General features: G+C 38.5%; 1 pseudogene; it reads right to left on the bottom strand.

The window, feature by feature from the left end:
• Window positions 1–21,373: 21,373 nt before the first annotated feature.
• Window positions 21,374–22,910, bottom strand: LOC100357000 (E3 ubiquitin-protein ligase Mdm2 pseudogene; annotated as a pseudogene).
• Between the last annotated feature and the right edge of the window lie 866 nt (window positions 22,911–23,776).

The raw sequence follows: 23,776 nt of genomic DNA, 5'->3' as shown, positions 1-23,776 counted from the left end.
CTCTTTTGATTTCTTCTATGACCCACTGTGCATTCAGGAGCATGTTGTTCATCTCCAGGTGTTTCCATATGCTCTAACGTTTCCTGAGTTGCTGATTTCCATCTTCATTCCATTGTGGTCTGAGAAGATGCACAGTAAGATTTCAATTATTTTGAATTTGCTGAGACTTGCTTTATGGCCTAGTATGTGGTCAATCCTAGAATAGTTTCCATGTACTGCTAAGAATGTGAATTCTTCAAGTGTAGGATGAAAAGTTCTGTAGATATCTGTTAGATACATTTGGTCTATAGTGTCAATTAAATCTGCTGTCTCCTTGTTGATTTTCTGTCTGGTTGATCTGTCCATTGCTGAAAGTGGAGTATTGAAGTCCCCCAATACTATTGTCTTAGAGTCTAAGTCTCCCTTTAAGCCCCTTAACATATCTTTTAAATAGCCCAGTGCCCTGTAATTAGGTGCATATATGTTTATAATAGTTACATCCTCCTGTTGAATTGATCCCTCAATCATTATATAGTGTCCCTCTTTGTCTCTTTTACAGTTTTTTGTTAAATTCTATTTTGTTTGATATTAGGATGGCTACACCAGTTCTTTTTTTGCTTTTGTTGGCATGGAATATCTTTTTCCAAACTTTCACTTTCAGTCTTCATGCACCTTTGTTGGAAAGATGTGTTTCTTGTAAGCAGGAAATAAATGGGTTTTGTTTTTTAATCCATTCAGCCACTCTATGTCTTTTAACTGGAGAGTTGAGACCCATTACATTTAATGTGACTATTGATAAGCAGTGACTTTGCCCTGCCAATTTTCCAAAGATATTTCTAGTACATAGTTTGAACTTCCTGTGATCTTTTACTGAAAGATGTTCTTCCTTTACTTTTTGTATTGATGACCATGTTTCTGTGTGTAACACATCTTTAAGCATCTTTTGCAGGGCTGTTTGCTATGAAAGGTCACTATTTCACCTTCATTTACAAATGAGAGCCTTGCAGGATATAATATTCTGGCATGGCAGTTCTTTTCTTTTAGTACTTGGGCTATATCTCACTATTACCTCCTTGCTTGCAGAGTTTCTGATGAGAAGTCTGCTGTGAGTCTAATTGGAGATCCTCTGAAAGTAATCTGTTGTTTCTCTCTTGTACATTTTAGAATCTTTATGTTTCACTGTGGTGAGTTAGATTACAATGTGTTATGGCAAGGATCTTTTCTGGTCACGTCTGTTGAAAGTTCTGTGTGCTTCCTGTACTTGGATGTCTCTTTCTTTTTCCAAACCTGGGAAGTTTTCTGCTAGGATCTCACTAAAAAGGCCTTCTAATCCCTTCTCTCTCTCCATGCCTTCAGGAACTCCTAGAACTCGAATGTTGTTTTTTTTTAATAGTATCCTGTAGATTCCCAACAATATTTTTAGATACCTAATTTCCTCTTCTTGTCTTTGGTTTGACTGTACACTTTCCTTTGCTCTGTCTTCCAAGTACCATTTCTCTCTTCTGCCTCACTGATTCTGTTGTTAAGGTTCTCAACTGCATTTTTTATTTGTTCTAATTAATTCTTCATTTCATTTTGATTTCAATACCTCAATTTCATGTTCTATTGAATTCTTCATTTCATTTCCATTCCTCCTTAAGCTTTTATTTTCATGATAGAGATTTTCTTTCATGTCTTGCATGGATTTCAGTAGTTTGTGTGTTTGTTTTTGATTACTTCTAAGCATTCTTATCGTCAGTTTTTTAGTTCCATTTCTTGCATTTCTTCTATTCACCATCTTCATAAGCTTGTATTGAAGAGTCATGTTCTTTTGGGAGCATCATGTTGTCTTCCTTATTCTTGTTTCTTGGATTGTTGCTTTTGTTGTTTGGCATTTGTGGAGATATTTGTTGGTTTCTTTTTTTGCTGCTGCAGTGGCTTTTCTCATTGTACTATGACTCTGTAGATAAGTGGATTGTCTTCTTTCAGTGAATCTCTAGAGGCTTGTGATGGGTGTGGCTATAGAGCTCTGTTCTTTTCTTCAGGTTTAAGTGTGTGCCTAAGATAACACACCCAGGTATGGTGTAGTAAACCTCTCTCTCTCTCTCTCTCTCTCTCTCTCTCTCTCTCTCTTTTAATCAGAAAGGAAGTAATTCTGCCCAGCTGAGCTCTTCTCCTTGGTGGCAATCAGTGCCTGAGCACTAGCCCCAATGGGTATATTATTCATTTGCTCTGTCCCAACGATACAAAGAATCTGTGCAGTCCTCAATGTAAGCTCAGATTCCCCAGTAATGTCTCTCACCATGTACCCAGGACCACTTGAACCAGATTCCCCTGCAGTGTCTCTCACCGGGTATCCAGGGCCACCTGACCTTGTGGCATCTCCCACCGAGACTACTCAAAGTCTCAGCCACACTGTGAGTTCTCTCACACACTCTGGTTTTTTTTTTTTTCACAGTTCTGGTTCAGAAGCTCCACACAGTTACTAGGTGTTTGTATCCTGTTATTACACCCCACCAGAGTCAGTTTTCTATGCTCAGCTGATTGCCAATTAAACTATCTTCTCCTGGACTAGATCAATAAGCTCCCACCCTATTCTGCCATCTTGGAACTGCCCTCTAAAGTTCTATTTTGCTTCTTGTTTGTAAAAAAAAGTAATGTAATTATGTATTCCTCCAGTTCAGATATTTTAAATTGTTTATTCTAGAACAGGTTAAATTGCCTTAATGTAACCTGAGGAGTTTTTTTTTTTCCTTTTTTAAAATTTTATATTTGTTCTACTTCACTGCTATTTTAGGGAAGAGTGGAGGAAATGCATATCAAAATTTTTTAATTTGTATTTCCTGGTATTTTATATTAGCTCTGGTGTCTAATTTACTCAGTTTAATTGAACATTATGAATATCCTCTCCTTAGTTATATTAATAAAGAGCAATATCCCTTATATCTTTTTAAACAAGAAAGACATAGTAAAGGACAAAGCATCCAGGATACATATTGGTGATCTTTTCACTTGTTCAATCGACTTTTATGGCATCCCTTGGATATATCCGGTCTTTTCTCTAAACTGTTTATACTCATTAGGAATTTCTTTTTCTTTCAAAATCAAAAAAATAAGTGATTCAACAGACATATTCCTGTATTGGCTGTGACTCAGGGTAAGTAGGAAGAAAATTGGAAGATTTCAGGAAATTCAATTTACATACTACATAGTTAAAATATTCTGAGTGTAGTAAGGCAGATAATTTCATAAGTGCATTGAGATCGCAAATAAATCCAGAATGTTGTGCACGATATATCAAATTCTGTACTATTATGAACTTTTTTGATAACATTTAAATGTTTTTATTTTCTTTGTGTCTGTGTGTCCAAATACATTCTGAGAGCCCACTCAACATTAATACATTTTATATAATTCATCAGTTTCTTTCACTTTTAAGAAATTCTTCTTTTAGTTTTATAGAAGATGGAATAACTACTTTGCTCTGTAATGAAAAGGAAACTCATTCATCAGTTAAAGTTAAAAATAATCAGAAATTGTTTGGTGGAATACCATCAATTATGTGTTTTAGTTGACATTGATTAACTTTCTATACTTTGTTTCGCTAAAAATTTCTGCATGTATGAACCTATTTCTTCTTTATAACCCAAAATCCATTGGTGCATTGGAATGGAAAATGAGTTCTATACTGGTCACAATATGAGTTATTCTGACAATGGAATACTCAGCTTTCTTTTTCTAAATCTTCAGATATTACAACTTTAGAAGTAAGTATATTTGTTTATGGTATAAATGCCTTTCCTACCATTTTGCATATCTTTATCTTCCTCTGTAATTACTCCTAATCTACTATTATGATACTGGAATTTACAGCTGTGTATAATGCTGAACAACTGAAACTGTATTATTTACTGGATAGGGCAACTTTACTGGAAGTAAAGGAAGTAGTATACATATACTAAAATTCTTGGAAAAGCATATATTCATATATAAAAGCATATATGTTAGTCATTTAAGAGTGAATTATGATGCTTAACCAGATGTAAAGAATCAATAAATGCTAATGATTTAAGAATCACAAATATTTAGGATTAGAAGGATCTTAGAAAGCTTTCAATACAGCCATGATTTTATGAAAAATATTAATTTTTAATATAGTGTAAAATATCTTATTCAGTATAAAGCCAATTTTGAGATAAATGAGACCATTTTAGTGAACATAGAAGTTTGAGAATATACTTCTTGTATTAACTTACAGCTTAATGCTCATTTCTTAGTTTATTTCTGTATTTCTTTTTTTTTGCAAAATTACTTTTTTAAACTTTTATTTAGCAAATATAAATTTCCAAAGTACAGCTTATGGATTACAATGGCTTCCCCCCCCATAACTTCCCTCCCACCCATCTGTATTCCATTCTCATACTAATAACAATACCTTCTACTTGGTGGGTAAATATGTGCTAGGTAATGTTCTAAAAAATATATAGATATATGGGTTATACAATTGTACTGTAGATAATAAAAGTTCTTTGCAAGAAATCAAGGAAATCTTTATGAATATAGTAACATAAGCAATAATAGTTCTTTAAATGGCTTTCAAAGTCACAATGATATTCAATTAAACTAATTAGCTCAATAGGCTAATCCTCTGCCTAGCGGCACCGGCACACCGGGTTCTAGTCCCGGTCAGGGTGCCAGATTCTGTCCCAGTTGCCCCTCTTCCATGCCAGCTCTCTGCTATGGCCCAGGAGTGCAGTGGAGGATGGCCCAAGTGCTTGGGCCCTGCACCCGCGTGGGAGACCAAGAGAGGCACCTGGCTCCTGCCTTCGGATCAACACGGTACACTGGCCACAGCACGCCGGCCACGGTGGCCATTGGAGGGTGAACCAATGGCAAAGGAAGACCTTTCTCTCTGTCTCTCTCTCTCTCACTGTCCACTCTGCCTGAAAAAAAAAAACTCTTAAAAATAAATAAAAATTAAAAAATAAATTTTTAATTTAAAAATTAAAAAGATTCTATCCTGGTTGTTCCTCTTCCAATCCAACTCTCTGCTGTGGCCCAGGAGTGCCATGGAGGATGGCCCAAGTCCTTGGGCTCTGCACCTGCATGGGAGACCAGGAGAAGCACCTGGCTCCTGGCTTCGGATCAGCACAGTGCACCGGCCGCAGCAGCCATTGGGGGCTGAACCAATGGAAAAGGAAGACCTTTCTCTTTGTCTCTCTCACTGTCCACTCTGCCTGTCAAAAAAATTAAAAAAAAATAAGGTTCTGGGGACAGCGATGTGGTGCAGCGGGTAAAGAAGCCACCTGCAATGATAGCATCCCATATGGGCACCAGATCAAGAGCCGGCTGCTCCACTTTCAATTTAGCTCTCTGCTATGGCCTGGAAAAGCACTAAAATATGACCCAAGTCCTTGGGCCACTGCACCCACATGGGAGACCTGGAAGAAACTCCTAGCTACTGGCTTTGGATTGGTACAGCTCTAGCCATTGTGGTTCCCTGGGGGCGTGAACAAGCAGATGGAAGACCTCCCTCTCTCTCTCCCCCTCTCTGTAACTCTGCCTTTTAAATAAAGTAATTAAATCTTTAAAACAAAATAAGGTTCTGCAATCATCTGCTTTATGATAGGCATGTAGCAAAAATTTTATATAAAATCAAACCCTAAATACCATCTCCATTAATCTTTCATCAATGATTTACTTAAAAATTTTATAAGTATTCTGAATACCTATGCATTTCTAATTATAATGCTTAACCTTGAACTAATAATCTATGCATATAGATGGATCCTACTAACCTATAGATTTGGGATCTATAGGAAGTGATACATTCAAGGAGGGAGTTCAAGATGAGGGAATAGAGAATGATGTAATGCACTAGGGTAGGGATAAATAGTTTTTTAAACAAGTGTAGGAAGTCAGGCTCAGGGGAGAATTAGAGAGAAAACTGCACTGGAAATTCTATGAAAGGAAGAGGAACATCATGGGCCTGTGTGGAAGATGCGGATGCACAGCAAAATACCAGATACAACACAAACATTGACACCACTTGGTATTCATTGAAAGTGAAGATATTCCACTAAGGCACAGAGGCATATTTCAAAGATAAAAGCAATCAGAGGAAAAAAAAGTAACTCCTCAAATACTTAAAAATAAATACAAAAATTCAAGAAAAGAGTAAGAAAGACATCATGACCCCCCCACCAAAAGAACACAACAGCATTTCAATAAAACAATGTAAAGAAGAGATTCTTATAATGGTGGAAATGGAATTCCAAAGATTCATCATAGGATTATTTTATTTATTTATTTATTTTGACAGGCAGAGTGGACAGTGAGAGAGAGAGAGAGAGAAAGGTTTTTCTTTGCCATTGGTTCACCCTCCAATGGCCATTGCGGTCGGCGCACCACATTGATCCGATGGCAGGAGCCACGTGCTTATCCTGGTCTCCCATGGGGTGCAGGGCCCAAGCACTTGGGCCATCCTCCACTGCACTCCCTGGCCACAGCAGAGAGCTGGCCTGGAAGAGGGGCAACCGGGACAGAATCCGGCTCCCTGACCAGGACTAGAACCCAGTGTGCTGGCACCACAAGGTGGAGGATTAGCCTAGTGAGCCGCGGCGCTGGCCCATAGGATTACTTTAAAGCAAGCAGAATCCAATCTACCAACTAAAGAAAACCATACATGACATGAAAGAATACTTTCCCATGAAATTGAGACTTTAAAGAAAAATCAAAATAAAATACTAGAAATGAAGAATTAAATAGATCAAATAAAAATGTAGTGGAAAGCCTTATCAAGACTTGGTGAGGCAGAAGAGAGTATCCAAGCTACAACTGAATCTTTGGAAATCTTTCAATCAGACCAAAAAAAGAAATTAGGAAACATAAAAATAGTGTTGGGAATTTATGGGATGCTGTCAAATGACTCAATGTATGTGTATTAGGAGTTTCTGAAGGTGTAGAAGTATAGAATGGGCTGGAAGGTCTATATAGTAAAAAAATTACAGAAAGCTTTTCCAATTTAGAGAAAGAATGGAACATCCAACTATAGGAAGTACATAGAACTCCTTAGAAGCATGACCATAAAAGATTATCACCATGAAGCATTGTAAAACATAGGACCGTAAAATATGAAGAAAGGATTCTAAAGTGTGCATGAGAGACATGACAAGATTACTTTCAAAGATTCTCTAATTAGGCTCACACCTGACTACTCATCAAAAACTCTACATGTTAGGAGAGAATGGTGAGACATACTCCAATTTTCAAAAGGAAAAAAAGTTGTCAACCCAGAATATTGTACCTGGCAAAGTTCTCATTTGTGAATAAAGGTGAAATAAAGATCTTCCATAACAAATAGAAATTGAAAGAATTTGTCTCTACTTATCTATCATTACATAAGATGCTGAAGGATGTGTTACACACAGAAACACAGAGATAGTCATCCTTATAAAAGAATGTGAGGGCAGATATTTTCACAATAAAAAACTGCAGAAATCCAAAGTAAACAATATGACTACTTATAGAAAACTAGCAGGACCAAGTCATTACTTATCAATAGTAACCTTGACTGTAAATGGCCTCAAATTTCTAGTTACAAGATTCAGACTGGCCAAATGGATTAAAAACAAGACCCATCTATTTGTTGACTACAAGAAACACAGCTCACCAACAAAGATATATGCAGACTGAAAGTCAAAGGATGGAAAAAGATAATCCATGCTAATAGAAAGCAAATAAGGGCAGATGTAGCCATTGTATCAGACAAAATAGTCTTTAACACAAAAACTTTTAAAAGAGACAAAGAAGGACACTGTGTAATGATTAAGGAACCAATTCAACAGGAAAATGGGATTATAATAGAAGTATATACAACAAAATCCATTTTGTTTGGCTATTTAAAAGAAACATTAATGGATCTAAATGAGACATAGGCTCCAATACAATAGTAACAGGGAACTTCAAAATCCCACTTTCAAAATGGACAGATAAACTAGACAAAAAATCAACAGAGTTAGTCGACACCGTGGAACAAATGGACCTAAGTGATACCTACCAAGCTTTTCACTTCACAGTTACAGGATACACATTCTTCTCATTAATGCATGGAATTTTATCTAGGATATACCATCTGCTTGGCCATAAAGCAAGTCTCAGCAAATTAAAATAAAATCAAAATCATACCAAGTGTCTTCTCTGACCACATGGAATGAAGTTGGAAATCAACAACTCAAGAATATCTAGATCATATGCAAATACATGGAGAATGAACAACATGCTTCTGATTGAACAACAGGTTGGTTCATAGAAGAAATCAAAGGAAAAATCAACAAGTTTCTGGGAATGAATGAAGACTACAAAACATCATATCAAAACTTGGACATAGCAAAACAGTGTTAAGATAAAAGTTTATAGCAATTGGTACATACATAAAACAATTTGAAAAGTACCAAATAAATGATCTGCCAATGCATCTCAAGAACCTAAAGAAACAACAACAAACCAAACCCCAATTAGTATGAGGTAACAAATAATTAAAATTAGGGCTAAAATAAAATTGAAACAAAAAATACAAAAATCAGTGAAAGTTAAGAGCAGCTTTTTTTTTTTTTGACAGACAGAATGGACAGTGAGAGAGAGAGACAGAGAGAAAGGTCTTCCTTTGCCATTGGTTCACCCTCCAATGGCTGCCGTGGCCGGCACACCACTGCCAGCGTGCTGCGGCCGGCGCACTGTGCTGATCCAATGGCAGGAGCCAGGTACTTATCCTGGTCTCCCATGGGGTGCAGGGCCCAAGCACCTGGGCCATCCTCCACTTGTCCCTGGCCACAGCAGAGAGCTGGCCTGGAAGAGGGGCAACCGGGACAGAATCTGGCACCCTGACCAGGACTAGAACCCAGTGTGCCGGCACCACAAGGCGGAGGATTAGCCTAGTGAGCTGAGGCGCCGGCTGAAGAGCAGTTTTTCAAAAAAATAAACAAAACTGGTACATGATTGGCCCAACTCACCAAAAGAGAGAGAAGATCCAATTCAATAGAATCAGAGATGAGAAAGGACATATAACAACAGATACCACAGAAATATAAAGAATCATCAGGAATTACTGCAAAGGCTTGCCTGCTAAGATATTGGGAGAACTAGAAGAAATAAATAGATGGCTGGACACATAAAATCTACCAAAATTGTGTCATTAAGGCTTAGAACACCTTAACAGATCAATAACCAGGACAGAGATTGAATCAGTGATAAAGACATTCCCACAAAGAAAAGCCCAAGACCAGACTGCTTCACTGCTGAGTTCTACCAGACACTTAAAGACTAATTCCAATTCTTTTCAAGCTATTCAAAACAATTAGAATACAGCAAATCCTTCCAACCTCCTTCTCTGAAGCCAGCATCACCTTAATTCCTAAACCAGAGAAAGATAAAACAGAGAAAGAGAATTATAGAGCAATATCCCTGATGAACAGACACAAAACTCCTCAACAAAATAAAAGATAAATGAATCCAAGAACACATCAGAAATCTTTTACCTGGACCAAGTGGGATTAATCACTGATATGCAGAGATGGTTCAACATTCAAAAATCAATCAATGTGATACATTAACAAACACAAAAAAACATATGATTATCCCAAAAGATATAGAAAATGCATGTGATAAAATACAATAACCTTTCATGATGAAGACCTTAGCAAATTGGATAGAGAAGAAACATTCCTCAACGCAGTCAAGGAAATTTGTGACAAACCCATGGCCAAAATCCTATTGATTGACAAAAAACTGGAAGCACCCCCCCTTAATATCCAGAACTAGAAAAAGATGCCCATCTCACCATTACTACTTAATATAGTCCTGGAAGTTTTAGTCAGAGCCATTAAGCAAGAAAAAGATATCAAAGGGAAATAGATTTGAAAGGAGCAATTCAATTATCTTTATTTGCAGATGACACAATTCTATATATGTGTGTATATATATATGTGTATATATATATATATATAGGGGATCCAAGAGACTCCACAGAAAGATTATTGGAATTCATAAAAAATTTGGTAATGTGGCAGGATATAAAATCAACACATAAAAAATCAATAGCCTTTCTATTCACAGACAATACTAAGGCTGAGAAAGAACTTTTAAGATAAGTCCCATTCACAATAACCACAAAAAATTAAATACCTTGGAAAATTTAGTCAAGGACATCAAAGATATCTACAATGACAATTACAAAACATTAAAGCAAGAAGTAGAAGACATAAAAAATGGAAAAATCATCATCATGGACTGGAAGAATCCACATAATCAAAAAGTCCATACTACCAATTTACAGATTTGATATGACCCCAATCAAAATACAAGTGACATTCTTCTCACATCTAGAAAAAAATCATACTAAAATCCATATGGAAGCAAAAGAGTCTTGAATACCTAAAGCAATCTTATACAACAGAAGCAGCCAGAGCATCACAAAACCAGATTTCAAGATATACTACAGAGCACTTATAAACAAAACAACCTGACACTGGCTCAAAAACAAGTTTGCAGACCAATGGAACAGAATACAAACTCTATGAATCAATCTACACATCTCAACCAACTTATCTATGACCAAAGAGCTAAAAATCAATCCATGGAACAAAGACAATCTCTTCAACAAATAGTGCTGGGAAAATTGGATCTCTGCAGGCAAAAGTATGAAACTAGACCCCTACTTTACACCTTACACAAAAATCCACTCAAATGGATCAAAGACCTAAATCTATGACCCAAAATGATCTAATTACTAGAGATCAGTGTTTGCAAGACATTGACATTGGCAAAGACTTCTTGGAGAAGTCCCCAGAAGCACAGGCTACCAAAATGAAAACTGACAAATGGTATTACTTCAAGTTGAGAAGATTTTGCATTGAAAAATAAACATTCAGCAAAGTGAAGAGGCAGAATGCTAGAAAATATTTGCAAACTATGCAACTGATAAAGGGTTAACATCCATTATCTACAAGTTTAAAAAAATCAACAAAACAAACCAGTTAAGAAATGGGTAAATGACTTAAATAGGCATTTTTCAAAAGAGGGAATTCAAATGGACAACAGGCACTTGAAAAAATACTCAGAATCACTATCCATTGGGAAAATGCAGATCAAAACTGTAATGATGTTTCACCTCTCTCTAGTTAGAATGGCTCTCATACAGAAATTAACCAACAAATGCTGGTGAGGATGTGGGAGAAAAGGTAGCCTAATCCACTGCTGGTAAGAATGCAAACTGGTGCAGGTATTGTGAAAGACAGTATGGAAATACCTCAAAAATCTGAATGTAGACCTACTATATGATCTAGCCATCCCACTCCTGGGAATTTGCCCAAATCAAAAGAAATCAGCATATAAAAGTTATCTGTATGCCTATGTTGATTCCAGCTGAATTCACAATAGCTTAGAAATAGAATCAGATGTCCATCAACTATTGACTGGATAAAGAAATTGTGGTATAAATACACTATGGAGTACTACTCAGCTGTGAAAACAATGAAATCCTGTCTTTTGCAATAAAATGGATACAACTGGAAACCATTGTATTTAGTGAAAAAAGCCAGTTCCCAAAAGACTGACACCGTATGTTTTCCTGTGATCTGAGGTAACTAGTAGAAAACCTGAAATGTAACGTTTTGAGTGAAATGGACGTTTTTTGAGATTTGATGATTGCTTACCATCCTTGCCCCTTCTGTTGAATAACAATGTTTTATTTCATACTATTTGTAGCATTTTTACTTAGTGCAGGGTTAACTTTACCATCAGAAAGTGAACTGACAGCAGATCTTTGTAAAATTTAAAAGCGAGGATGGGAGAAGGAAGAAGAAGAAGGGTTGAAGAATGAGCAGGATAGAGGTTAAAGCAGGAAGTATCACTATGCTCTTAAATCTGTATATATGAATTACAGATAATTGTATAACTTACATAAAATTAAGAAAACACATCAGTGGAAACAAAAACAAAAAAAAGACTCATATTGTTACCTTGCATTCCTTTAAAAACTTGCATTTGACTTTAATAATTGTAGTTCTTATATATGGAAAAAGAAGTGCAGAAAAGGTAAGTCACTTGTTATATGTCATGCACATAGTAAAATTTCAGAGCTCTTACAAAAGCAAAATCTATGTTTCTTCAAATGTCATGTGTTTTCCATGGTACTTTTACATTGGCTTCATATATAATTTTTAAAATTTTATAAGAACTCTAACTGTAACAATCATATAATATCCAGTTATACAAATAGAGTGTTAGATGCTGAATAACATAAAAATTTAAATAAAGGGATATAATGTGCACACTGAAATTAAAATATATGTCAGCCCAATTCTGTTGCAAAAAGCTTCACAAATCTTTCTAATCTTAAAAAAGTATCATTTTTAATCCCAGGTAAAAGTATAATGTGTATTACTCTCTCAGTAGGAACTAATTTGGAATATTCTCTAATTTCCTGCACATATATACAGCATGTATATTTATTATTTATCTAATTATATTATTATATAATCTATATTTATATTATATATTTATATTTATTTGGCTCAATAATATCAAACCATATTAAACAAAAATGACGTTTTCTAATGTATGTTATAGTCACTGTCAAGATTTGAAGACAAGGAGAGAATCCAAAACAAAGTGAGACAGATCCTAAAGAAGTCTCATTAGAAAAACAGCACATGTATAATAACCAGTAGGCCAGAAGAGTATTTCAAAAATATATTTAATGTAAAGAAAGAAAAAAAAACCAAAAACCTTTCAAATGAGTGTACTATAACTAGTAAAGCTTGTTCATCTTGCAAAAAAGAAATAAAATTTTTCCTATGAATGCAAAAGCTAAGGCAATCCAACACCACCATATGAGCCCTACAGGGAATTTTTGAATATTTATTTGGAAGGCAGATTTACAGAGAAGGACACACACACAGAGAGGGAGAGATAGAGAGAGAGAGAGATCCTTCCATCTTCTCTTCCATTCCCCAAATGACCACAATGAATGAGGATGGGCCAGGTCAAAGCCAGGATCTAGATCACAAGTAGCTCAGCAACCAGCTAAGCTTTCACTTTTGTTCCAGCAGCTCTGAAAGGTAGCCTGGGCTCTGTTTGCCCAGCTCATGTGCTGAAAATCAGCCAGGGACTGGGAACTCAGTGCCCTCAGTTACAGGAGGGCCAGGTCCCTACATGTGTGGAGCCCTGGAGGGCCCAAATTTCTCCATATCTGCCAGGGTACACCTGCCACTTGGGCCTGCAGGTGAGTGCCTGTTACCTATTCTGGTCTCTGTAGTTCCTGATATTTTTCAAGAGCAGCAGGAGCTGCTTCTTTCCAGTTTTTTCACTCTTGCAAGCAGCTTCCGGAGATCCTTGTGTTAGATGTAGTACATGTACATTGATTTTTATCCCATTTGAAATTCTCATACTGGGCAGAACAAATCAAGAGACACTTGCCCTTCTTGAACAGGAATGTAAAGCCTTCTTCATGATCAAAGCTATCAGTTGCTTTTCCCATTCTGGGAAACACAAATCCAGTCCTGCAGATGAACAACTGGGCTTGTCTCAATATCCCATCTGAGAATACTTCCCATAGGTAAGCTATCTCTAGAAGTGAAGAAGTAAAATTTTTCCCACACAAACAGAAGCTGAGGGTATTCATCCCCTCCATAAGAGATCTATAAGAAATGCTTAAAGGGGTCCTACATTAGAAGTAAAACATAAAGGCACAGTGAGTTAAGTTGCAGTTTCTGAAACCAGCAGTTCACTACTTTTCTTTTAACTTGCATATATTATATATATATATGGATATGGATATTAAGTGTGTATACATATTACAGTTTACATACATATGGAAAATGTATGCTTAATTGAAGAAAAAGATTCTTAGTTCTTAGAATGGTTTTTACATTTAGTTAACATGCAATATCTCTCTAAATTGTAAAAAAGACTTTAAACATTTTAATAGATCTAGTTTTCACAGTACTGTTCAGAAAATACCTTTAGAACACAAATTATGTTATAGACAGAGAGAGAGAGAGACAGTGAGAAAAGTCTTCCTTCTGTTGGTCACTCCCCAAATGGCCGCCACAGCCGGCGCTGCACCGATCTGAAGCCAGGAGCCAGGTGCCTCCTCCTAGTCTCTGATATGGGCACAGGGACCCAAGCATTTGGGCCATCCTCCACTGCCTTCCTGGGCCACAGCAGAGAGCCAGACTGGAAGAGGAGCAGCTGGGACTAGAACCGGCACCCATATGGGATGCCGGTGCCACAGGCGGAGGATTAACCAAGTGAGCCATGGCACTGGCCCCAACAAATTGTGTTTGATCTTTAAAACAGGTAAAGTACCACAGAATAGAGTTAAAATACCACATATTGTAATGTTACTTTAAAAATTGTCAGGTGATTTATATTGCAAAATTTTAAAGCTACAAATTGCAATGTGTGTAAATGCATTCCTTTTAAGATTTCACAAATATCCTATAGTCAAACCAATGCTATATAACTCACACACTGTTCCTATCCTGATTTTCTTTTTTTTAACATTTTTTTAACTTTTATTTAATGAGTATAAATTTCCAAAGTACGACTTATGGATTACAATGGCTTCCCCCCGATACCGTCCCTCCCACCCACAACCCTCCCCTTTCCCACTCCCTCTCCCCTTCCATTCATATCAAGATTCATTTTCGATTATCTTAATATACAGAAGATCAGCTTAGTATACATTAAGTAAGGATTTCAACAGTTTGCTCCCACACAGAAACATAAAGTGAAAAATAATAGATGATTTTTTTTAAATGATGATGAAATCAGATCAGCCCTATTGCATGTTTACTCCCAGTAAGAGTCAAGTTGGGAATTGATAATTTTTTTTTACAGAAGATCAGTTTAGTATGCATTAAGTAAAGATTTCAACAGTTTGCACCCCCATAGAAACACAAAGTGAAATATATTGTTTGAGTACTCGTTATAGCATTAAATCTCAATGCACTGCACATTAAGGACAGAGATCCTACATGAGGAGTAAGTGCACAGTGACTCCTGTTGTTGACTTTACCAATTGACACTCCTGTCTATGGCATCAGTAATCTCCCTATGCTCCAGTCATGAGTTTCCAAGGCTATGGAAGCCCTCTGAGTTCTCCGACTCTTATCTTGTTTAGACAAGGTCATAGTCAAAGTGGAGGTTCTCTCCTCCCTTCAGAGAAAGATACCTCCTTCTTTGATGACCTGTTCTTTCCACTGGGATCATTTATTTGTAAATCAATAAATAATATATGCACATGAAACTTAAAAATTTAGACAATCAAGACTACATTGGTAATCCAGAAGCACGCAGAATGACTCCATGTGCAGAGCTGAATGTTATGTGAATAGCAACTGCTGCATAGGTATATCCTAACATATACCATCTATCATCTCATTTGTACTACCAACTTTCAGAATGAATGTATACAGCTCTAGCTGAAAAATTACTGTCGCTCCCCCTCTTCATGGAGGAACGACACAGGACCCTGCGCTGTTCTTTCGTCTGCTCGGCCCTCCCCGGGTTTGCTGCTGGTTCTTCCCGGGTTGGCTACTGTCCCTTCCACCTCCGTGGAAGGGCAGTTCCCCCTGGCCACATTCCCCACTTCCGCAGGGGAGCGGCACACCGCCGGCCGGCTCTCTCGGGGGCTGCACAGGTGTTCCCCTTAGGTGTTCCCCTTAGATGTTCCTGGTGCATGCCGTCTCTCTCCTCCTTTATAGTCCTCCTCTGCCAATCCCAACTCGGCTGCCCACACGCCGAGTACGCTGCTCTCCTCCAATCAGGAGCAAGTCCTACAGTTTATTGGCTGAACTGGAGGCAGCTGTGTAGAAGCTGCTTTCTTCTCTCCCAGCACCATATTGTGGGAGAGCAGATGCATAGAATAAGTCTTTTTTTTTTTTTTTTTTTTTTTTTTTTTTTTTAAACTTTTATTTAATGAATATAAATTTCCAAAGTACAGCTTATGGATTACAATGGCTTGCCCCCCATAACGTCCCTCCCACCCGCAACCCTCCCCTTTCCCACTCCCTTTCCCCTTCCATTCACATCAAGATTCATTTTCGATTCTCTTTATATACAGATCAGTTTAGCATACATTAAGTAAAGATTTCAACAGTTTGCTCCCACACAGAAACATAAAGTGAAAAATACTGTTTGAGTACTAGTTATAGCATTAAATCTCAATGTACAGCCCACTAAGGACAAAGATCCTACATGAGGAGTAAGTACACAGTGACTCCTGTTGTTGACTTAACAAATTGACACTCTTGTTTATGGCATCAGTAATCACCCTAGGCTCTTGTCATGAGTTTCCAAGGCTATGGAAGCCCCCTGAGTTCACTGACTCTGATAATATTTAGACAAGACCATGGTCAAAGTGGAAGTTCTCTCCTCCCTTCAGAGAAAGGTACCTCCTTCTTTGATGACCCGTTCTTTCCACTGGGATCTCACTCGTGGAGATCTTTCATTTTTTTTTTCCCCAGAGTGTCTTGGCTTTCCATGCCTGAAATACTCTCATGGGCTTTTCAGCTGGATCCACATGCCTTAAGGGCTGATTCTGAGGCCAGAGTGCTGTTTAGGACATCTGCCATTCTATGGGTCTGCTGTGTATCTCACTTCCCATGTTGGATCATTCTCTCCCTTTTTGATTCTATCAGCTAGTATTTGCAGACACTATTCTTGTTTATGTGATCCCTTTGGTTCTTAGTCCTATCATTATGATCAATTGTGCACAGAAATTGATCACTGGGACTAGTGAGATGGCATTGGTACATGCCACCTTGATGGGATTGAATTGGAATCCCCTGGTATGTTTCTAACTCTACCGTTTGAGGTAAGTCAGCTTGAGCATGTCCCGAATTGCACATCTCTTCTAATGAAGAACTGGATTAAGGATTCCTCTGGGTTGCCTTTAGAAATCTCTCTTTTTTTTAAATAATAGGTAACATCCAACAATTTTATGTAGTACAAGCAAGTGGTATTTATCCCACGTAAGCAAGGCTGTCAGCATTTTAAAAAATCAATAAATTGGACATACTACACAAACTGCAAAAATGTTAAATGGTTACATCAACTTTTGTAAAAGATATTTGGCATAAAAAAACTGAGCAAACAAGAAACAGAAGAGAAATTCCTCATCTAGATAAAGAATATCTACCAAAACCAACTTTAATAGTGAAATTGGACAGTTTTCCCTTAAGTTGGGGAAAGGGGGAAGTGTCTTTTTCTCACCACTACTTTTCAATATTATGGTGGAATTACTAGACAGTGCAGTAACACAAAGAAAGGATACAAAATGCATACATATTGGGAAGGAAGACATAAAACTGCTAGCAAAGGTCATTATTGCATGTATAGAAAATTCAAAAGTACATCATAAGTACCCCTGGAACAATGTTAGTGTAGCAAAGTGGTGAATTACATGTACAATTTAATTGTTGTTCCATGTATGGGTAAGAGCTAGGATTTGAAATTTAAAAACAAAATTAAGCATCATTTAAAATTGCATCAGGTTAAAAAGCAAATCCCAATCGGTGTCTTTTAACTGGACAGACAGTTCAGGCCATTAACGTTCAATGTGACTAATGAAAAGTGGTAACTTTGCCCTGCCATTTGCCAAAGATAAGTTCTAATATATGCTTTGAATTCCCTGTGATCTTTTGCTGTGAGGTTTCCTTCCTTTATCTTCTTTCATACTGATGACCGTGTTTCTGTGTTTCTGTGTGTAACACATCTTTAAGCATCTGTTGCAGGGCTGGACGAGTGGCGACAAATTCTTTCAATTTCTGTTTGTTATGAAACGTCTTTATTTCACCTTCATTCACAAATGATAGCTTTGCAGGATATAATATTCTGGGCTGGCAGTTTTTCTCTCTTAGTACCTGGGCTATATCTCGCCATTCCCTTCTAGCTTGTAGAGTTTCTGATGAGAAGTCAGCAGTGAGTCTGATTGGCGATCCTCTGAAAGTAATCTGACGTTTCTCTCTTGCACATTTTAGGATCTTTTCTTTATGTTTCACTGTGGAGAGTTTAATTACAACGTGTCATGGTGAGGATCTCTTTTGGTCGTGTTTATTAGGGGTTCTGTGAGCTTCCTGTACTAGGATTTCTCTGTCCTTCTCCAAACCTGGGAAATTTTCTGCTAATATCTCACTAAAAAGGCCTTCTAATCCTTTCTCCCTCTCCATGCCTTCAGGAACTCCTAGAACCCGAATGTTGGTTTTTTTAATAGTATCCTGAAGATTCCTGACAATATGTTTTAGATTTCTAATTTCCTCTTCTTTTCTTTGATCTGACTGTATCCTTTCCTGTTCTCTCTCTTCTAAGTCCGATATTCTCTCTTCTGCTTCACCCATTCTGTTTGTAAGGCTCTCTATTGTGTTTTTCATTTGATCTATTGAATTCTTCACTTCAGTCACTATCCCAGTTTCCTGTTGTACTAGTTGTTTCGTTTCATTTTGATTCCTCCTTAATATTTCATTTTCACGAGAGAGATTTTCTATCTTGTCCATTAAGTATTTCTGTAGTTCAAGAATTTGTTTTTGAGAACTTCTTAATGTTCTTATCAATTTTTTGAGATCTGCTTCTTGCATTTCTTCTATGTCATCATCTTCATAATCTTGAATTGGGGTGTCTTTTTCATTTGAGGGCGTCATGGTGACTTCCTTGTTTTTATTACCTCGGTTTTTGCATTTGTTATTTGGCATATTGGAGATATTTGGTTTCTTCACTGTGGTGCTTTTTCTTGTTATACTATGACTCTAGATTAAGTGGACTATCTGTTTTTGATGGAGCCTTAGGGCTTGAGATGGGTGTGGCCTGAGAGCTCTGTTTGGTGTCCCAAAGGTGACACTCCCAGGTTAGGAGTGGTAAATCTCTCTTTCTCTCTCTTTCTTTTTTTGATTCAAAAGGGAAGTAATTCCGCACAGCTGAACGAAGTTGGAGGTAGTTAGCAGGCAAATGATATACCCACAGGAGCCAGAGATCGGAAGCTCTTTCCCAAGGACCACACAGGGAATCTGTTTGGCCCTCAGAGTGGGTTCAAATTCTCCTTCAGTCTCCCACTGGGTTGCCAAAGTTACGGAATTGTAGCGTCTCTGGAGAGTACTCAGGTGAATTCCGTGAGTTCTCTCCCCCACCGTCTCTTTTTTCACAGTCTCAGTTCAGTAGCACCACAAATTTACTAGGTCCTAATCTCCTGTTAATTCGCCCCGCCCAGAGTCAGGGTTTTCTGCTAGGCTCAGGGCCGGTGCAGACCTGAGGTCGCTCTGCTTATGACGTATGTCCAAGATGGCGCCTGCTCTTTGTCTTGCTCGCCCTTGAGAGGTGAGCAGAGAGAGAGAAACCCGTGTCCGTACCAGTCACCTTTTTTTTTTTCTCTCTCTCTCTCTCTTCCAGTTAGCCTGGTGAACTTTTCCCCCCCGGGGGTCGTTCCCTCTAGTCTCCTCTCTCTGCTTGCCTGCCGGTGTCTCGGGCTATTGAGGTTCGGCTCACCTTGCGTTCCAGCGCTGGTGTGTTGAGTCTGCCGCTGGTGTCCCGAACTGTGGGCTCCCACGCTCTCCACACAGGTCCGCTGTGAATCACGCGTTCTGGAAGAGTTTCTTCTGCTGTTTCCTCCCCTACTCTTCCTTGAACCTGCAGTATCTCCACTTTTATTAAACTATCTCTCCCCGGACTATCAGTGTGCTCCCTTCCTATTCCGCCATCTTGCCTCCACCCTAGATCCCTTTCATTATAGAGAATAAGTCTTAATTCCAGTAACTTAGTCTAGTCCGAGTTGCTCCCCACAATTACAAATCACAAATTAATAAAGCTTTGTGGTATTTGAAGACCAAAAATAAAGTACTGCCAGTCAATCGCTTCCTACCTAGATATGCACATGGAATCATGATGTATGTGACCTTTGCTTATAAAGCTTATATCAACAATGTTCATGAGCCGGCGCCGTGGCTCAATAGGCTAATCCTCCACCTTGCGGCGCCGGCACACCGGGTTCTAGTCCCGGTTGGGGCGCCGGATTCTGTCCCGGTTGCCCCTCTTCCAGGCCAGCTCTCTGCTATGGCCAGGGAGTGCAGTGGAGGATGGCCCAGGTGCTTGGGCCCTGCACCCCATGGGAGACCAGGAAAAGCACCTGGCTCCTGGCTCCTGCCAGGATCAGCGCGGTGCGCCGGCTGCAGCGGCGGCCATTGGAGGGTGAACCAACGGCAAAGGAAGACCTTTCTCTCTCTGTCTCTCTCTCTCACTGTCCACTCTGCCTGTCAAAAAAAAAAAAAAAAACAATGTTCTGTTAGTAATCAGCTCCACAAATTATCCCTCAGTTCTAAAATTTAGTTAGTTCAATTGGTTTTATAGCCCTCATCTGAATATGCACAACTGTCAAATATAAGAGAAAAACACTGGGATCTTAAGTCAATAGTTATTTTCAGTATTTGGTGGAGACTCATACTTAACCATAATAAATTAATCTACAGTTTGAGAGAATTTCATAATCCCGTGTTCTGACCCTGTCATTCTTAGAAGGAACAGAATGAATGAATTCTGCATAACTTGTAAGTTGCAGTCTTCCCAGCTAGTTTTAAAATGGATAGTTCTGTTTACCAAGTTTCTGAATTCATTAGTTTCTAAATCTGGTCTGAAACCTAGACAACTACCAGGAACCATGTAACCCAGCCCAAGAAGATCATTCAAAGTGTCTCAGAATTCTTTCCAACTTAGAGGAAACAAGAGAGTCCACTAAATTCCGAAAGTGTGGAAAAGGCCTAGTATACCTGCCTACCCAGAACAATCTGAGTTTACTAGGGAGGCTTGGGAAGGTTTTGTGTGGGGGTAAATGATGGCTATTTTCTCAACTAACATCGTTACCACAAGTACTCCTTACCACATGGTTACACTGAAAAGACTTAAAGAATAAGTACATGTTTCACTTACAGAGCACCAAATACAGCTACCAACTTCTTTATCTGAAAAAAGTATTTTAAGCTCTGAGAGTAGAAAAACTAAGGCTCAGACAATTTAACAGTATCCAAAATTTAAATATTAACTCTTTCACAAATATTTTCTCTCCTTACACAAAAGACACTAAATGTATATTTCAATGTCCTATTTATATATGTATTTTTTAAATCCAATACTTATCATTTACATTTAGAAGAAAGTGGTGTGGCAACTATTTAAAGTCAAGAGTAAGGGTAAAGAATGAGCTATAGTCATTTATCCAACACAAATCATATTACAACCCAAGTGAAATTTTCCTTTGAAAAGTAAATATTCATTTTCCCCCTCCCAAAGTTAAATTACACTGTAAAAGGGCAATCTAGGTGGACTGAGACAATTCCTCTCTTTGATATATGTAAATAAATATAGATCCATGTTGTCTAAATGTTTAGGGCTTTATAGTTAGAAATATATAATGCCATTTCTATGGACAGGTAAATTATTTGAAATAAGTTAGCACAATCATTTGAATTGGTTGTCTACATACTGGGCAGGGCTTATTCCTTTTCTTTAGTTTTTTTGGCACATGTGAAACATGACTTTAGGTGTCCTGTTTTGCCATGAACAATGCAACCATTTTTAGGTTGACCCTGGCAGATCACACAAGGTTCAATGGCATTAAGGGGAATATTAGATTCCGTACTTTCTTCTTTGTCTTGTGTTTCTTCCCTCTCAAACTCTTTGACATCTTCTTGGCTGCTATAAATAATGCTATTAGAAGTTGATGGCTGAGAGAAGTCCTTTCTTGTGATTGAGAGGCTTGTGTGCTTTTATCATCATTTTCCTCAACACATGATTCTTGGGAATCATCTGCTGTATTTTTTTTTACAATCAGGAACATCAAAACCTTCTTCCACGTGTGTCGAGTTTTCTAGTTTGGCTTTCTCAGGGATTCCCCCTTTGTCTTTCCCCTTATCTTCAGGAAGCCAATTCTCACGGAGGGCCCAACATCTGTTGCAATGTGGTGGAAGGGGAGGATTCATTTCATTGCCTGAAGTACACTTCCAATAGTCAGCTAAGGAAATTTCAGGATCTTCTTCAAATGAATCTGTCTCACTCTCCCCTGCCTGATACACAGTAACTCGCTATGCCTCATCATCTTCATCTGAGAGTTCTTGTCCTTCTTCACTAAGGCTGAAATCTTCTGAATCTAGAGATTCAACTTCAAATTCTACACTAAACTGATCAGAAACTGAATCCTGATCCAACCAGTCACCTGAATGTTCACTTACACCGTCATCAAGATCCAGGTTTGATGGCGTCTCTGTCGATTCACTGCCACTGCTTCTTTCACAACATATCTCCCCTATTACACACAGAGCCAGGCTTTCATCAAAGGACAAGGAAATACTATCTGATTTGTGGTGCTTTCTTTGGCATTTAGATAATTCATCTGAATTTTCTTCTGTCTCACTAATTGCTCTCCTTCTGGATGAGGTAGATGGTCTAGAAACCAAACTTGAAGACGAAGGTTTCTCTTCCTGCAGCTCCTGATCAGGGTCCTTTTGATCATTCCCACCTTCAAGGTGACACCTGTTCTCACTCACAGATGTACTTGAATCTGATGGTTCCTGCTGATCGACTACTACCAAGTTTTTGTAGATCATTGTATATATTTTCCTGTGCTCTTTCACAGAGAAGCTTGGCACTCCAAACAAATCTCCAAGAAGATCATTTGAACAATACACAATATGTTGTTGCTCCTCATCATACAATCGTTTAGTCATAATGTACGGGCCAAGATAAAATATAACCTCTTTCATGGTGTAAATGCCTTTTTGTGCACCAACAGTCTTTAACAACTTCAAAAGCAATGGCTTTGGTCTAACCAGGGTCTCTTGTTCCGAAGCTGGAATCTGTGAGGTGCTTACAGCACCGTCAGTAGACACAGACATGTTGGTATTGCACATTTGCCATGCCGGGGGCTTTCTCACCTGGCGTGGGGGTGGAGGTCCCTCGAGCCTCCCTCGTCCGCTTACGGGGCGCGCAGACGCCCGCCGCCGTGGGCCTCGGCGACCATTCCACCGGCGGAGCCAGGCCACTAGGGAGCTCCGACTCACGGAATCCCAAGAGGAGGGAAGCTCCCCGCGGGGAAAGCGGCAAGGACCTGGGCCAGGGAGTCACAGCCGCCCCTCAGGCTCGTCTACTATCTTCGTTTTCCTCGAAGTCATACAGAGGTAGGGCCGCGCAGGCCCCAAAAGGAGCCAGGCCCACCAAGGTGCTGCGGCGCGCACCCCCTATCCTGATTTTCTTCCATGTAGACTTTCATTTTATGGCTTCAGTAACTGCATTTCCATTGCCCTGAAAATTCCACAATTCCAAGAACCCTTTTATCTTGCTCATGTCAGCAGTTGGCAAGTGTCTGGCATGTAAGGGTTTTGGAATATATAAGAATAAACAAGTAAATGAAGTCAAGATACTAAAATTGTACAAATCCATCTTGTAACAACATTCGTCTGTGGATATTATAAGACTGATGATAAAGCTGAAAGAGCATCTATCCAAATTAAACTAGTTTGACCAGTGAAATATACACACTTTTAAAATATTGATTGATGGTTTTGGAAGAGACAGAGAGTATTTTCTCATTTGCAGGTTAATCTCTTTAATATTTACAGTAGCCAGTGATGGACCAGGCATACACTGAAAGTCAAGATTGTAACTTGTTATCTCCCATAAACAGCACCTTACGCACAAAGAAAAAGTGATTTAATGAACAAAATTATGTCAGCATTGTGGCTTACATCTAATGCACCCATTTTATTGTGCAAGAATGTGT

This window comes from Oryctolagus cuniculus, chromosome 15 (genome assembly GCF_964237555.1).
Source record: "Oryctolagus cuniculus chromosome 15, mOryCun1.1, whole genome shotgun sequence".
In the NCBI taxonomy this organism is placed as follows: Eukaryota; Metazoa; Chordata; class Mammalia; order Lagomorpha; family Leporidae; genus Oryctolagus; species Oryctolagus cuniculus.
Note: the sequence above shows the minus strand (reverse complement) of the source record. Positions and strands in the feature narration are given on the sequence as shown.